Source organism: Stylophora pistillata, chromosome 4 (assembly GCF_964205215.1).
Source record: "Stylophora pistillata chromosome 4, jaStyPist1.2, whole genome shotgun sequence".
Taxonomy (NCBI): domain Eukaryota; kingdom Metazoa; phylum Cnidaria; class Anthozoa; order Scleractinia; family Pocilloporidae; genus Stylophora; species Stylophora pistillata.
In genome coordinates this window covers 8,969,845-8,988,368 of record NC_142522.1, presented here as the reverse complement: position 1 = coordinate 8,988,368, position 18,524 = coordinate 8,969,845, and the positions used below count along the sequence as shown (strand labels likewise).

At 41.1% G+C, this 18,524-nt stretch overlaps 2 pseudogenes; one reads left to right on the top strand and one right to left on the bottom strand.

The window, feature by feature from the left end:
- Positions 1-1,730: 1,730 nt before the first annotated feature.
- On the bottom strand, positions 1,731-6,806 carry LOC148732310 (elongation factor-like GTPase 1; annotated as a pseudogene).
- Positions 6,807-13,314: 6,508 nt separating this feature from the next.
- LOC148732309 (uncharacterized) lies at positions 13,315-17,650 on the top strand (annotated as a pseudogene).
- Positions 17,651-18,524: the final 874 nt, after the last annotated feature.

Here is an 18,524-nt window from a genome sequence, read left to right as displayed (position 1 = left end):
CAATTTGGACACCCCAGCTGACTTGTGGAAATACGTGGACGACACATCTTGTTCCGAAATAGTTACTAAGGGCAGTGTGAGCAAACTCCAAGAAGCTTTCGATGACCTTTCAGGACAAGCGAGTATCGAGGGTTCCAACTGAATGAGGCCAAGTGCAAAGAACTACGAATTGGATTCTCTAACAGCAACCACGATTTTGAACCCCCACCAGTGCCAAATTGCTAGGCGTGACCATTAACCACGATTTAAAGTGGAACATGCACACCTCTGAACTAAGTAGAAAATGTTCCTCTCGTCTCTACTTTTTGAGACAACTCAAGAGATCCGGAGTTACCCCAAGCGAACTTGTGTAATTCTATGTGACATGTATTAAGCCCGTCTTGGAATACGCAAGTCCTGTATTCCACCGTTCTCTACCAAACTACATCAGCGAAGATTTGGAACGGATCCAAAGAAGGGCACTCAGAATCATCTATCCCGACCTGTTATATAGTGTAGCACTAGAAACAGCTGGCCTACCGAAACTTCACGAGAGGAGAGAAAAGATTTCAATCAATCTGTTTGACGAAATAGTCCGTAACCCCACCCATAGACTCCTCAGCCTTCTCCCCCAAAGGAAGAGTTGTAGATACGCACTGAGGCGCAAATGGGATTTCACTCTCCCCATATGCAAAACCGAGCGCTTAAAGAACAGTTTTATTCTTAACCATATAAGATGTAGATAATTTTCGTTCTTTCTTAGTGACGAAGTTATAATATTTCATACTTCTTTCTTTATCATCTGTATTTGTAAATATTCCGTAATTCACCCTATGGCTGCAAGCTGTTTATAATAAAGTATCTATCTATCTAGCAGTTTTCAGTTAAATTCTTCTAAATATGTCTTCGGATCGTGGAATGAACATTTTTGCTTAATTTCTCTGGTTTCCTTGGTAACTTTCCGATCTTCTTAAACACAATTTTAAATCGCAGTAGTGTCTCACTTTCGACTTTCGATTTGACGAAGGTACACGCCGGAACATTCTGACATCAAATCAGGTTGCAGTGCGCAACAATAGGACGTTTTGTGAAATCTTTGTTCTTGCTACAGATTTTACCCTCGAAATACGTAGCCGAAAGGCAACCCCGTTTGAATTTGTGCGATGATCGTAGCGATAAGATGGGTCGCAGTTATTTGTTTAGGAAGTAATACACAGGATGCGGTTTGTTGAGCCTAGTTGCAGTGATTTATCGCCTCGTTCTTCCCCACCTTAATTATTGAGAGCAACAAAAATGAGTACTACAGTAAACACCCCCATAAAAAGAACACGTGGATTAAGAACATCAGCCTGAAATTTTGAAAATAAAGCACCATTTTCATAAGAAAAATATCAGCCTCGAAATATAAAATGTTCTTATAAAATGGATAAGACATTATCATGCCCTTCATGTTAGATTATTTTCTTGTTCTTTTCACTAGTTAACTAGTAATAAGGCTGATTTTCTTTTGCAGGCTAATTGTTACAATAATGTCACGATATTTAGGAATTTTCTTTCTCATTAAATATGCTTATTTAATCTCAAGCATTTTTTTGCATTATTGCAGTTCTGAATTCCAACAACAAAATTTAAGAACAATTTAAGAACACCTTCAGACTGATTTTTCACTAAGCACCCGATAAATAAGAACCTGATCAGCCTGGCCTCCAAAATCATGTGTTCTTATATGCGGGTGTGTACTGTACTCTAAGTTAAACGACTCATTCCGATAAATTTTTCCAACTATGATCATTTCTTTAGTGTCCGCTGTTTCTCTGCGTGCTCAACAGTTTTCTCCTCCACATACAGTCCTTTCCTTCGTCTAACGCTGTTCATGTACTTTCGAGCTTGGTTTTCTGAATCAGCTTTCTCGCCGAAATGTGTGTATTCCTCCTCCGTTGTGAGAACCCCAAAAAGGGTCGATATCGACAACCTACAGAAAACAACAACAACAGCGAACATAAACATTACTAAATTGTGGACTGCATCTGACTCATCGCCAACCCCCTCACACTCCTTGATCCCCTTCCGCCGCCCCCTTCGCTTTCTTCTCCCCCCCTGACGGTACGCTTTAGTAATTCCGTGCCAGTTTAAGTAAACATTACTACCTCCATGCAACAAAGCAATATAAGGATTTTAACTGAGATGGTCAGAAGTGCTTTTGCTCAAGCTGTTAGTTCATACTACACTCAGACCTCTTCAAAAGGCCATATAAGCCATGAAGACACGTGGACGTTGTAGAAAGGTGTTCGTAACAGGCTGCTGAGCTTATCCCGATTTCGGAAGAAGGGATGAAGCATGGAGCGATCGTGGGGCCTGCTAACCCCTAACCCCCCACCCCCCCCCCCCCCACTATCCCCCCACCTCTGGATGGGATGATAATCCATCGCAAAGTTAACAATCAGATACAATGAAATATATGAAGTTCATATATTTTGAACTGCGGTATTAGATACATATGGTGCACGATCCTCGCAGTAAATAGCGCTATTTAAGCAATAGCGAAAATCAGACCTGAAAAAAATCAGGCCTGTACGAGATTCGAACCACTGACCTCTACGATACTAGTGCAGCGCTCTACCAATTGAGTTAACAAGCCAACTGGGAGCAGGCCGTTAAGTTGATTCGTAATAAACCCGTGAAAGTGATAAATCAGATACAATGAAATATATGAAGTTCATATATTTTTTTTTCCACGGGTTTATTACGAATCAACTTAAAAGGCCTGCTCCCAGTTGGCTTGTTAGCTCAATTGGTAGAGCGCTGCACTAGTATCGCAGAGGTCAGTGGTTCGAATCCCGTACAGGCCTGATTTTTTTCAGGTCTGATTTTCGCTATTGCTTAAATAGCGCTATCTACTGCGAGGATCGTGCACCATATGTAAAGTTAACAATACTCATTAATAATTCGGCCAGTACTCTTTAATAATCCTAAATGGAGAGAGGCATTTTGAGGGTAAAGGACACAAGGACACTGAACTAGCCGGGCTGACCTCTCGAGTAGGTGGCCTTTCATGGACGTTTAATTGTATCCAATAAACCTTTAAAAAATACAGCAAGGTTCTATGATAACAACAGGAACAGAGCACTAATACCATAAGTGTTAATTCAAGTAAAGAAACCGATTCAGGGGTTTAAAAAATCTCACTTCCCAATGGCTAAACACAAGCTGTGGATTCGCAAGTCCGCTTGTTCGCTTTCTTATTTCTTCAGCAAATCCAAAACTTTCCGCAACCGGAAGTACGACCGTGACGTCAAACACGTCTGCACCTTCCTTCATTTCCTCCCTCAGTACCCGTCCCTCCCGTTTGGCTAAAACCGCGTACATTCGACCCAGGACCTCCACTGTCGCTTGAATGTCACATGTGTACATAGCTGCCATGAAGCGCACCGGGTGAAGCAAAAAAGCGCAGACATCAGCTGTCCAGGAAATGGTCCGAACCTATCAAGTCTTTGCGATGGAGGAATTTTCGAACTTCTATCCTCAGAATCTGTTGAAACTTTCTTTGGATCATCGTTCTTTTCACAGCTCATTTCGTTAATTTTGCTTACATGTTTGCGTGCTTCGTTTTCGTTAATATTCCTGTCAACATTTCAATCTTCATTCTTCGATACATGCTCCTGCCCTAAATTATTTCCCCTACTCATTCCTGTGGTAGCAACTGTGTTTAAACCTGGATCCAGTGAAATCCAATCTTCTACGACAAAGCAGACTCCCATCAAGGGTTCCTTGCAGAGCGGACCAGCTAATGTTGCAAGCTGAAAACCACTAACGATACTATTATCATGTTCGCGGTAACTGCTTTCTGGTAACGAACAAGTGTTTCCTGTAGCGACCGGAAAATATGTAAGAGGTTATTGCAGTCGCAGTTTTGACATTGTAAGAGTGTTTTGTTTTGTCCATGTTTAGTTGCTTTTCCTTGCCGTTACACTGGAACTTTAAAACTTACTTTTCGCTTGTGAAAATCAACAGCAACAAAATTGTAAAACAACTAATATATGAACGCTTAAAGGCGTTGCATACATATTTCTCAACCATAGAGACCATCTACAAATTATCTCTCTTTACTAAGCAAATTACAAGCATACACCTTCTTGCGGGCGAGAAACGACGAATCACGATTACTTATGTTGATAATCAAAATTAAAGGCTTACAAATTGCTTTGTTTAGATTACAAAGGAAATCAACGCCAACAAGAAAATATTTCAAACACCTTCTAAGATAAAGAGGGAGAAAATAGATTATAAAAGCAACAATCAATCAAAAAATCGAACGTACCTAACAGACCCGAACTTTGTCACATAGACGGCCGTTGATAGCCTGGTATTCTATTCAGTAAAACATTGCTGCCAATCCTACGAGGACCAAATGCCCAGATATCATCTGCAGCTCCATCCCAAATGGTCCCTGCCTCTTTAAAAGCAGCGCAGAGCTCTTGATAGAGGCCTTTCAACGATTCTCTGGTGGGAAGTTTAACTTGACCTACCAGCTGCCTCCGCTCTGCTAAGCTCGTGGCTGATGACACCGTCAGTAAGATGTTTATCAAATCACTTTTCTTCTCAAGTAACTGCGTAACATCGTCTGGCAATGGTAAAGCCCTCACTTGGACACTACAGAGTTTGTTTGCCGTCTTGATTTCAATGATTCCTCTGTCTTTATCCAAGACATTCTTATCGCTTTCCTCTCCTTCGGTATCGATTTGTTTCGGCTGGGTCGAGTTTGTTTCGCTAATAATAGCTTCGTTCACCCTGTCAACAGTAGGAGGAACAGCGACGGTTTCTCGGAACGGAACAATAGGCGCTGATACATTGAGTTTAATGCCAGCAAAGAGCTTCTCTAGATCATCAATATAACGCTGAGGATGGACTTCTCCTGCGCCCAGGATTACGTGCTCACCTAAAGGAAACAAATAAGTAACAATTGGTTGAATAAGTTCCATCATGCATCTTGACTTGTCTGCTCCCTGTGGCTTGGTCGTGTTTTACAGATTTTACCTGCCGTAACGGCGTTCAAGCACAAAGAAACGACACTTTAATACAGCAACAGATGATATAAAAACCACTAATGGGCCACACAAAGCTGGTCTTAATAATATGGGGGGTCTGGTCCGTCTTTTAATGGTTGTGACACATAGTTGGCCCTTAAGTGGGAGATACGTGAGCCCAATGGTTAGCAAGCTTGGCTCCGATCGATGTTAGATGTAAAGGGCCTCTATACTCCTGACATTAAGAAAATTTACCAGTTTCCTCGACTAAAGTCTCAACACAAGGATCCGCCTGGTTAAGAAGTCTCATTCCCCTGGCTAGCGCGGGCATGTCGGCCGGGTGGACCGGTTCCACTGCCACACGTACAATGGGACGAGTCTCGATTGGAAGAGCAGTGAAGGGTGGACAGGCAGCAGTGCTAGAGACTGTGGCAGACTTGAGCACGTGACTCTCAAGGCCGCATATCCCCAACACATTCCCGGCCGTGACAGAGTCCAGGGCTTCGAGTTCTCGTCCCATAAGCAAATAAAGGTCTTGCACAGTGAATGCAACCACATGTTGAATTGTACCTCGATCTACAGATTTCGCCACTGCAAGTCCCTCGTTTGTCTCTTCTTTGTTAGCGCTTAAAAGGCGACAGGTAAAAAAGAGAGAAACAAAATCATTACAAATCTAACAGAAAGGAAGTAACAGATGACTTTATACAAAGACAACAGAACAACTACTTAGATTCTAACGCGGAGAAAGTTCTGTACTTTACGACGCCATAGAGCAAGATAGGGAGTCTGAGTCCAGTAAGCTTCTTTGAACACAAACTTTAATTACTTAAGAGGCAGGTTACCTTTAGAGCTAACGATATAACAACAACATGACAACGACTGACTTATCTCAATATTCACTCATGTAACTCGAGAACTAGATTGGAATGTACGAAGTGATTACATAATCAGTCCAGAAAGTTTCATAACATTCGAGGGTTACATAACCTTTAAGAGTTACAAAAGAAAGATCAGCTGATCGACATTCAAGAACGGTCTCGTCGAAGAAAAGGAAATGTTGACTTCCGAAAGGTTCTAAATATCATGACATCTTTCTCTTTTTCTATTTTTTTTTAACTATAACTCAATGTCAAACTTTTTAGGTGGCTTGATCAATCGTCCATGTCGTGTCCTTATCTCAGTTATAGTAGCTTCTTGAGGTGGTCTTGCACTCAGCTCTGTTGTTTGAGGTGTTGGGGGTAGTTGAGATCCAGGAGGGGACGTGGATGTTTCTACTTGAGAACTAGCTGGAGGGGGGTGTTTCTGTTCCTGCAGATTGTCTAGAACAGTCAGGTCATCTTCGTCCATTTTGAAGGGGGTTTCTTGAAGTGGTTCCATGGTAGAACGCAACTGCTTCCGATTACGCCTGTAGAATCTACCATTGACTTCAACTTTGTAACTGCGAGATGCGACTTTAGAAGAAACAACTGCTTTTGACCACTTTGTTTCTCCAGGCATTTTCATGCGCACTATGTCACCTGATTTGAGTTCTGAGAGTTGCTTAGCATGCTGGTCGAAATGTTTCGCTTGCTTGACACAATCCCTTTTGAGAAGATCACTAACTGTTTGGTCAGTATAGAGTAAAGATTCTGAGAAGAGTAGAAGTGTCTTAGTTCGGCGACCAAAAAGTCGTTGGCATGGAGACTTACCTGTCGCAGCAGTGGGGGTGTTATGGTGATCCAATAAACCAAGATATGGATCGGATTGGGACAGAAGAGCTTTCTTCATTAAAGTCTTGCAGGTTTTGACTGCACTTTCGGCCATCCCATTAGCTTGTGGATAGTGTGGTGACGTAGTGACGTGAGTGAACTTCCATGTTGCTGAAAAAACCTTCGGAACTCTGAGAATGTATACTGAGGACCATTGTCAGAAGCTACCTAATCGGGTACCCCATTTCGCGAAAAATGCATCTTCAGCTTGTGAATGATTGTCTGGGACGAAGTGTCGGTAAGATGATCCAGCTCGTTAAGGTTGCTGTAGTAATCAACTAATACAAGGTAGTTTCGGTTCTTGAAGGTAAACAAATCTGTTCCAACTCGTTGCCATGGCCTGTAAGGAACTGGGTGAGGCTGAAGAGGTTCGCTGGCTTGTTCAGGTCTCACGCTTTGGCATATAGAGCATTTATCAATACGATTCTTGAGTTGTGCAGACATTCTTGGCCAGAAGAAAACCTCTCTGGCCCTTCGAAGGCATGCTTGGAGTCCCTGATGAGACTCGTGTGTTTCCTCTATCATATCACGGCGAAGGCTCTCTGGGACAACGATCTTCGTTCCTTTAAAAACTAGGCTATTTTGGAGCGTCATTTCATCTCGGTATATGAAGAAAGGCTGTGCGCTTGAAGGTAACATGGAAGTTTTTGTAGGCCAGCCACCGCGTATAACTTGTAACAACGCCTGTAAAGATTCATCCTTAGCCGTTTCCACATAAAACTTGGCAAGTGTCGACTCTGATATCGACAAGTCTTCAACAAAGTTGACAGTTTCTAGATCTTTATAGCAGGATGAGGTGCTGGCATTTGGTATCTTTGACTGCCTAGGTAGAACGCGAGAGAGTGCGTCAGCAATATACATCTCTTTGCCTGGCTTTTAAGTGAGATTCAGGTCAAATCTTTGAAGACGAAGCATCATACGCTGTAATCTCTTAGAAGCTGTATTGATTGGCTTCCTCTGTATAGCAATCAGAGGCTTGTGATCTGTTACGACTGTGACGTGCTTGCCATAAATGTAATTTTCGAAGGGCTCACAAGAGAACACAACAGCTAGGAGCTCCTTCTCAATTTGAGCGTAATTTTGCTCTGTCGACGTCAGTGCTCTGTTAGCGTAGTGAACTGGCTGTCCTTCTTGAAGTAGAGTTGCACCAATGCCATATTGTGAGGTATCGCACTGTAAAGTGACATTCTTGCTCACGTCAAAGTACTGTGGGACTGGGGCTTCAGTGATGAGCTCTTTCATCTCCTTGAAGGTGTTATCTTGAGGGTGTTGCCAATGCCATTCTATTTCCTTCTTTTCCAACTGTTTTAAGGGCTGTGATGCTGTAGACAGATGTTGGCAGAGTTTCGCCAGATACTGCACCATTCCTAAGAACGTTCTGAGTTCTGCGAGATTGGTGGGCACTGAGTAGTCCACTACAGCCTGTACCTTTGACGGGTCAGGTTTTAGACCTTCCGCTGTAAGGAGGTGTCCTATGAAAGGGACTTGTGACTGTCGAAGTTTCAACTTCTCGCTGTTGAGAGTGAGGCTTCTTTCTCTTGCGCGATTGAGGAAAGCCTTGAGATTCTGATCAAGGTTGGCAATTGCAGCTTCATTAGAGTCTCCAAAACCGCAAACCAGGAAATCATCGGCGTGACTTCAACACCTGTGAGTCCTTCTACTAGCTCGTGCATTCGTTGTTGCTATACTTCCGGGGCTGAGTTTATTCCGAATGGCATTCTGAGCCATCGATAGCGACCAAAAGGTGTGTTCATGGTTGTGAAGTAACTACTCTTTTCGTCAAGTTGTACCTGCCAGATTCCACATTTGGCATCTAACACGCTAAAGACGTTAGCACCATTAAGGCGAGTAGCTACTTCCTCGATAGTTGGAAGTGGATAATGCGAGCGTTGCACTGCGCGGTTGAGATCTCAAGGATCCAGACATACTCTTATTTTCCCTTATATTTCTTCACTATAACAAGGCTAGAGACCCATGATGTCGGCTCAATTACCTTGGCGAGAATACCACTCTTCACCATGGTATCCAGCTCTAACTTGAGGGTATCTCGAAGTGGGACTGGTACTTTACGAGGCGGATTTACAACCGCGCGGAAACCTTCGTCCACTTGAGTGGAGCAGGTTCCTTCAAGGCATCCAATTCCAGTAAAGATATCGGTAAATTCATATAGGTTTGGATCACTTCTAACATTTGACGAGACGTCAATTCTTTCGTCGTGAGTCGCGTTTACGTCAGCATCTAAGATTTTGACCAGGTTCATCTTTTCACACGTCGTTCGACAGAGGAGTGGTGTCAAATCCTCCTTCACAATGTGATAAAGAACTCCATATTTTCTGCCCTTCTGTTCAGTAAGTAGGCGGATTTGACCAAGTGGTCAGACTACAGTCTTGTTGTGCATGATGAGCCTTGTAAACGACTGTTCAAGGTTTTTACACTGTTTGTCTCCTGTAGCTCGGATGTAGGCACTTTTGAGGAGGATGTTACATGAAGCACCTGTATCAATCTGAAGTTGTACTTCGGCATTATTATTAAGGCACGCTGTCACATAAGCTGATGTGGGGGAGGGTTTGTGGCTGTAGATTTCACAATATTGTACGTGATTGACAGAGCGAGAGTCGCATTTTTTTGCAAAGTGTCCTTCTTTGCCACATTTGGAGCATTTCTTGCCAACAGCTGGACAAGCTAACTTTTTCATCTCGTGAACAGTACCACAAAACTTGCATTCTCGGGTGTATAAATTGTTGGGGTTACCAAACTTTTTCCTCTTGGCTTACACGGACGAGTCCACTTCTTACCTGAGGCGTGTTTATGCGGTGTTGTATCCTCAGTCTGGGTCTTAGGCGGTTTCGTTTTCTTGGCCTTTACCCTATTCACATTAGCTTCTTCAGTTGTCATGTCTAATGCGCGTATATCAGTTAACTCTTGTATTCGCAAAATATCCAAGGCGATATCCAAAGTGAGATCTTTCTTCTCTAAAAGTTTCTTGCGTAATCGATCATTCTTGACCCCAAGGATGAGGCGGTCCCTTATCAAGCTGTCTCTTAGGTTCATGAACCCACAGTGTTGAGAAAGGCGCATCAGTGCTGTGCAATATTGATCGACACTTTCTCCTGGTTCTTGCTCTCTCTTGCTGAAGAGGCATCGTTCATACATCTGATTTCGTTGCGGCAGACAATGAGATTCAAATTTAGCCAGGACGCCATCAATATTGTCAGCGCTTTCGTCTTCAGCTAAGGTAAAGGTGTCAAACAGTTGGACTCCTTCCCTTCCAACGATGTTAAGAAAATGGGCAACACGGACTGGGCCGTCCTTTTGACTGATTCCAGCCGCCCGTTTATAGATTTGCCATGCTCTCTTAAAGTGTAACCAGTTATCGCCTCTACGTGACCTGTCCTCGAGATTAAGAGGTTGTGGAGGTTTGGCTAGCGGTACTGTGGTGGTAAAGATCGGTGCAGCAGCCGATAAACCAGAAGATTGCTGACTACCAGAGGTCGAGGCCATGACCGAAATAAAATAGACTTCCACAAACAACAACAAAGCTGGTGGATGTTACTCACCTCCTGACACCAAGTTTTGTCCTTTACGACGCCAGAGAGCAAGATAGCGAGTCTGAGTCCAGTAAGCTTCTTTGAAAACATGCTTTAATTATTTGAGAGGCAGGTTACCTTTAGAGCTAACGATCTAACAACAACATGACAACAACTAACTTATCTCAATGTCCACTCGTGTAACTCGAGAGCTAGATTGGAATGTACGAAGTGATTACACAATCAGTCCAGAAAGTTACATAACATTTCAGGGTTACATACCTTTTAAGAGTTACATAAGAAAGATCAGCTGATCGACATTCAAAAACGATCTTGTCGAAGAAAAGCAAATGTTGACTTCCGGAAGGTTCTACATATCATAACAGAGAATAAACCGCAATTGACTGACATTGCATCCAAACGGAGAAACAAGACATGCCAAAGATCCCCAGATAAGGTCAGCAGCCTGCGAGTCAGTGGCCTGCACTCTTTAAATACTTTATAAACAACTGTTTACAAGAATGAACGTATTTTGAACTAGGACCATTATCTTAAGTTTTCTAGCCTGTAAAAACTGAAAGATGGAGTGAATTGCTTTTGGCGAAAGAATCACTCGGCAATATTTAAAAAGTTATGCAGAAGGAAAAATGAGATAAACGTGTGTTTAAAAATTTCATTCAAGAGAGAAAAGGAAAGTGTCAAAGGAAAAAATTACGGGTTCTTTTGAAATAACACATATTTATTAAAATTCAGTCCAAAGAGTTATTTGTTGTCGAACTTGTTAAAGGTTACTTTGAATATTTTTGTACACCTTTTGAAGAGCCGGGCAGGTGTTGCATGAGTAAATTTTCGACATAAATCAAGTAGTTGAACGATTGGTCACTTGAAAGAACATAAGCAACAACCTCGTCAGCAGTTGAGTTACTAAGTTACACCTAACAAGTTGTACAGATCCAAGCCAATAGACAAGAGGGTAGTTTCTCATTGATGAATTGTTTCAAGTTAGTTAGTTCCCTTCCAAAACCTACTCTAACACTGAAAATACCAGGGAGGCCGGGCTTTTTACTGTATACTCAAGCCTCTCCAGTCATAAATGAAAACCACTGCTTGATAGTAGGCGAGGCTCTGGCAGAGCAGGAAAAAAAACTAAGAAACGCTCAGTTGAAAGGATGGCTCTCTTACGAAACAACTTTTTTAAAATTCGACAGCAATATGAACAACTTCGTGTTTTTCAGAGTCACCAGGATGTCTCTTAAGATGAATTATGTAGAGCAGATCTTTCGCAGGGTAGCTTGCCTTGTTTCGAACACGTATGACCTGGGATACTGTGGAAAACGGTTCATTATCTACCTAGTAACTACATATTTAATTTATTTATGAGAAAACTTTTCAAATGGGAACAAAGCTTTTAGGCATCTGCGTCAGATCATAGACATCTGAATCCCCAAGAAAAAGGAGACAAAGTATAATTTAAGAGACAAATCAAGCCATTGCTTCAAAGTTAATAAGACTGCTTTGGAGATTCCTAATAATGGGTGAATCATCTAATTTTAGGTACAGGGCAGTGTTGTGATACTAGAATTTTGTACATTTTTAATTATTTTTCACTTGTTACTACTTTGTAACTTTTCACTTTGTCACATAGATACGTAATTTTTATCGTAAGAAGTGATAAAGACTACTTTAATTACAACAACTCGAACCTACAAAACCGCCTCGATTTTAGGCCCTAGGAATAGAGAGACTGAGGTACACGGAGGCTTGATACATGCTGTCTGCTGTATATCCTCACAGTTTGGAGATAATTAATCTTTTCATTTAACTCCTATGAATGATCAAGACAGAATTTCTTCTTACAATAATTGTACAAAATCAGACAGACAAGTGACGAGAATTAAGTAAAATATCAATTAGGGGAATTATTGGCTGATCCTAAAACAAAATTCTCCAAATTGACATCATGGCAATTATATGGTGGACAGTTAGGAGAATTACTGATGAGATCTTGGGAGCGAAAGGGTTAAGGGTATAGCGCATGCGCAAACCTAGTGGAACCGATAAGTCCTTTGAATTCAAATGTAAAGACAAAGGTAATAAGCGATGAACAATGCTTTCAACTTTTTCAAAAGTGGAAAAGTATTTTTGGGAAAACGGGACTGTACGCGACTGTGTAACGGGACTGTGCGCAAATTCCACTTCTCCCAGCCATTATGAGAACTAATTTTTAATCCAGTACTTTGCATGTGGGTGCACTGATAACATAACGGAACTTGTTTACACATGTTGTACTTGTTCTGCGAGTCTTTGTAACATGATGGAAGCTGTTTTTATATTTTAAAACCATGTTAACACCAGGTGCTGGACGAAACTGGCGGGGGGGGGGGGAAGGGGGAAGAACCTCACTTCGATTGAAGATAGAGGTGAATACATAATTTTGGTCTCCAAGATCGAATCAGGAGTTTGCGCGAACCCGAAAAATGTGAAAACGTCAATTTGATACTTAGCCGCGCTGAACGAGCAAGCAAACAAACAAATTAATTGGGGAATTGTCTCTAGCTCTCGCTTACGGCTCTGTGAATACCTAGTTTTAGTATAATTTCAGAGCTGAGCAAAGAGTTTCCGGCAATGTGATTAGTCGAGCGGTTCCTTATATGATGCTATCTAAACCGCTCCGCGCGGTTTATATAAAATGTTAAACTAAAATGTTAATAAATGTTACTAAAATGTTATGATTTTAGAAATTTCTCAGTTGTTCATCTCTGGAATTATACTAAATCAATTATTCGCCTCAAGTTCGGTGAATATTGTCGAATAATCCCCGAGACGAAGTCGAGGGGATTATTCAACCATATTCACCTCGCCTTCGGCGAATAATTAAATATAAACAACATAAATAGCTATTTTACAAATTTATGACTTAAGAAAAGAACCCATGCATGAGATAGCTGCCAAGAACCCCATGAGATCACAAAAGGTAGCCTGGTAAGAAATTGTCCATGCAGCAACCAGTTTCTGGTAATTTATTGTCGTGTAGAAACAACCCGTTAAACTATTCAGTTCAACGAGGGGATAAAATCTTCATAAATCTTCCAAAGTATTTGTTTGATAATTTTGACGAACTGAAAGTCCACAATTTTAACAAGTGACAGTCAATGGACAAGTGACTGTAACCTCTGAAAGCCTGAAACATAACTTGGTGAATATTTGAAACCAAATAACTAAGGTGAGTAAAGTAGCCAAACTTAAGACGACATGGAAAATGCATTTTTTTTTCACAAATTCGTTTTCTTTCTGTATTTCTCAAAATGTGAAGTAACGGAGGATCTTTCTTAAGTTCAACAATAGATAACTTTACTGTTTAGCAAGGTAACAGCTTCGTCCAACTTTTCAATGCTGTTATATCGATCTGTACACAATTCAAAGACACGATTGGTAAACTTATCACAGACTGCGTATTTCACCATGCAATTGAAATGCTACTAAAATTTCAGACAGCTTTTTGTCATTTTAATCCCAAAATTTGCCACTGATAACTATATTTTATAAAACGCATTTGACCTGAAATTTTTCCCCTCTTTTTCCATGGATAGCGATGGAATGCCTTTATATTCTCATCCTGGTGATTTCAGGTAAGGTGTTGTGTATTTTAGATGTAAAAATGAATCAAAGACAGTGATCTTCATAGACCAAGGAGAATTCAAGTATTACTTGAGGATTTTTAAAGTTACTTTGTTTAGCTACCTTCAAAACTATTATAGCTTCACTGCACTGAGACACTGTTTTACCTCGCTCGTGGTTCACCCTTGGCCATGGCCGGTTAGACATATCCAGTAGAGGCTGTCCAAAGATTGCATCTTGTCCACGCCGAAATAAAAGAGAAAATCTTTAACGAGAACTACAGTAATCATGGGTGGAAACACAGGATTCTTATCTTTGACATATTTTCAAACTTGTTCATTTAGTTTTTCATTTAGAATATGTCATATGAATTTGAAAGATTTGCTCTTCTTTCAGGAACAACAGCTAAGAAAGAAAGTCCCAGAGAAATCCATATCGCAGGGCAAGCTTCAAAAGCCGCAACTAAACAAGTCCAGTTAAAACGGGACTTTCTATATGGACAGCAATCCCTGGCCGGCCCAGTACCTGTGTACGTTCAGCCCGTAACGAGATGGAACAGCCAATTTATGCGACAGGAAAGAGGTGACAACCGTGGATTTGTGGCGCAACTGACATCAAGGCCTGCTGTTCAGTCCATTCCATCTCTTCCTTCCGTAAATTCGAGTTTTAAAGAAAATCAGTTCAACAGGAGTGCTGAAAAAATGCAACCTCGGGAAACAAAGAAACCTGTTCTGCCTCATATTATTTATTCAACAAAAGGTAGTGAAAATGCTCTGTTGCGTGAATTGAATAACGGTGTAGTCTAGAGGAACTAAATCAGTTCCTTACGACTAACTTAGTAATGCTCTTCTTTATCTTTCGAGGAAATTTGGGTGGAAAAAAAAAGAGGGCGATATTTTTAATGAAACTGAAAATAAGTTTCCAATTGTATGAAATGAACGTTTGTTTATAGTTAAATTGAGACTGAAAAAAATGAGATGAAATCTGGTTTAAGTCGTCACTAACGGAACCCAAACAAGTGTTCTGCTCCTGAGACAAGATGTCCGCTGGAACAGATTTAGTCAATCAGTTGTACAATACTTCGGCTAATCCCCAAATTAACAAAGTAAGTAACCACCAGCATCGCAAATCTGGCCCTGGACAAATGGAAAAGATCTTTAATTATTGAAAAAAAAAATGCTTTGGGATTAAAGAATGTAGTCTTAAAATTTTATAATCGCTTCAAAGAGAAGCTACTATTTTATGTCCACCTAAATTGCAGGTTTTATGTAACAGTGGGGGTTAATTTTGGTGTCCACATGTGCCTATAAATGATAGAGGAGTTCACTGTTTAAAGGTTTATTTTACGCTATGTATGGGGAAAACAGATTAGGACTTGTGCCAGCGTCCGCTTTCGAAGGTGTATCTGCTTAATATGGTGTCCACTCTAGCTTTCACAGAAAAGTAGTTCAGAGTTACTCGAAAAGATAAAACCAAATTTTCGTAGATGAGATCTTTGGTTGACAGGTAGAAAGGCCTTTGGAATTTCGCGTCTTTTTTTCCCAAAATATAAAAGTCATTTTTAATCTTGTAGGAGAGGGTCATGACGAGAAGGTTAATCATTTCCAGAAGAAAAGCTCCACTACCAAACAAAGGCAAAATCGTCACCAGTTGACGTCAGCGAGTGACCAAAGCTCGCCTGGGAATGGAGGTGGAGGTCTTGGCTCTATATTGAAAGGAGCGAACGTTAAAGGTGCTGTTGTAGAGAAAGGAATTGAAGTGATGGGGAAGCTAATGGATAAACAGTTACAGATCATCGACGAAGCACAAGAGAAGGCTGAAAATTTCCTAAAGAAGGAGGTTTGATACCTTTATCTCATTTCACCCCATTCCTTTACCAATTTGAGATGGATTAAAATGGGCTGGGGAGGCCTTAATCGACGGAGGGGGCTCCTTCATCGACGGTGGGGACTTCCTTCATTTTCCCTTTATTTAGGAAGAAGATCTTTTTGGTACCTAGCCGTCTCTCAAGATATTGAGCGATCTAGGTTTTATTTTATTTCATTTTCAGAGTTTTCCCTATCTCAAATATATGTTGTGTTGATAAATATATATAAACTCTCCGCTTTTCAAGTCAGAGAGCCCTTTGGGTCTGTCATGAGTGAAAAAAGAGGATTGAAAAGAATGCCTGTTATATGACTCTCGAACAAACCTAATTCCTTTCGTGCTTCGTAGTCAGGCAGATCGTATCAAAATATTTTGCGCACTTTCCGAGCTTGCATTCTCGTCACTTTTTCGTCGGCCTCCTCTCGGAATTTTTTCAGGATCACTTCTAAGTTCATTAATTTTCAATTCTCAATTTTCATTGGTTCTCAAAAAGCTGACATCGACAAGAGTAACTGTGTTGTGAACCTCTCCAAGAAACCACTTTTACCACAGGGACAATTTCTCTCGGAGAAAGGCCCTAAATTTGCCCCAACGCCAACTAACATACCTCATAAGAACATCTTGGCTGAAATTGAAGCTGCCATCCGCCACTGCCTGATGATTCCAAAGATGCAGTTAGAACAAGTTCTGCTGCCATTCTTCATAGGGCACGACTACCGGCCCACAATAATGTTTCCAAAGAAGAAAGAAAAGCCTTAAACAACCTTAAGAAAGACCAGTCCAGAGTCGTAATGATGGCCGACAAGGGGAATTGTTTTGTTGTCATGGATAGATCTGACTATGACAACAAGATGGAAACCTTACTCAACGACAGATCCACCTATGAAGTAGTTTCCACATCTGCTTTCCGCCGAATTGAACGTGAACTGAACGCTATGCTTCTTTCCCTAAAGAGACAGCTAAAGATAGACCAACCAACATACCGCAAACTTCACTCAACTGACGGCACACCACCAGCGATTCGCGGTTCTGTTAAGCACCATAAAGAAGGGAACCCGCTGAGGCCCATCGTCACCTTTATTGGCTCAGAGCTATACAACACGTCCAAATTTCTAACGGATATCCTTTCTCCGCTTCAGAATCGTATCTGTTACCAACTCCTTGCAGTTTTCCAAAGAATTATCTGATATCGAGATTTATGATCATGAAGTTTTGGTCTCTTTTGATGTTGTGTCACTGTTCACCGCAATCCCTGTAGGTAAAGCGTGCATGTACACAAAAAATACACTTGAACAAGATGCCACTCTTTCTTCAAGGACAAATTTGGACATTGATGACATCACTACACTTCTTCAATTCACCTTGTCCAACAACTATTTTGCATTCAATGACAGAATTTACAAACAAGTCCATGGCTGTGCGATGAGCAGTCCTATCAGCCCCGTTGTGGCCAATCTTTGCACGGAGAAGATCGAAGAGTTCGCAATCAATAATTCATCTGTTCCCCCCAAAATTTGGAAAAGGTGCGGGGACGATAGTTTTTGCATCATTAGAAAGAACGATGTTTCAGCCTCCCATGACACTTTAAATTCAATTGACACAAACAAACATCTCGTTTACCATCGAGACCGAATGTAATGGAAAGATCTCTTTTCTCGACACTCTGGTCTCCCGGAGAAATGGAGTCATCGTTGTTGATGTTTGCAGAAAGCCCACTCATACAGACAGATATTTAGATTTTAATTCCCATCACGACAGACAACACAAGGTCAGCACAGCATCAACTCTCCTGCACAGGGTTCTAAATCTACCCAATTCCCCCGAACGAAAAAAGCAGGAACTTAATTAGGTCCATGCAGCTTAGGAGTCGAACGGCTGTCCATCCAAGTTTATCAAAAACACAGAGGCTAGAAAAACTCGATCCACCACATCAATTGTATCCCCAGAGGAACTTGTTGGAATGTTTTTCAAGATGGTTGAACCAACCGAGTCACGCAAGTCTTTCGTTTCTCTACCTTACATCAAAGGAGTAACTGAACCTTTGACACGCGTCCTCAGAAAACATAATGTCGTAGTGGTAAACAAACCATTTACCACTCTACAACAACAGTTCCCAGCGCCGAAATTCCGACCTTCGATGGAATCGCAGACCAATGTTATGTATAAAATTCCCTGTGCAAATTGTTCGTGGTGTTACATTGGGGAAACCAGTGGAGCTCTTAATAGCCGAACAAAAAAACATTTGAGAAATATCAAAACTGCGGCCAAAGGTTCTAGAATTGCTAATCACGCCTTGTCCAACAACCACGCCATTGATTTTTAAAACGCGTCAATTATTGACAAAGGCACCTTTAGAAACAGAAAAACATTAGAAGCATGGCATACCAGAGTGACACCTAACGGAGATAACAATTCTTGCCCGTTACCTGGACAATACAGCATTCTTTTTAACAAATATTCATAATCATTTACATTCTCATTATTTCGCAGTTCATGTCTTTATTGAAATGTTCTCGTCGCTTTCTCATCATTCATTTTACCCGTTGAAGACTGCAGTTCGGGAAGTCGAAAGCTTGTAGTTTTTAATCATTTTAGACAGAGATCGTATTCAAATTTCAACAATGCTTCATCCTCACTGCGGCCCTTCAATATATTCAAGAATTATGCTGTCTTAGCACAATAACAGTTAAGCAAGGGAGACTTTCTCAATCAAAGTTTAGGTAGGTTAGCAACAGTTTTGGGAAATCAAACGAGAACATTGG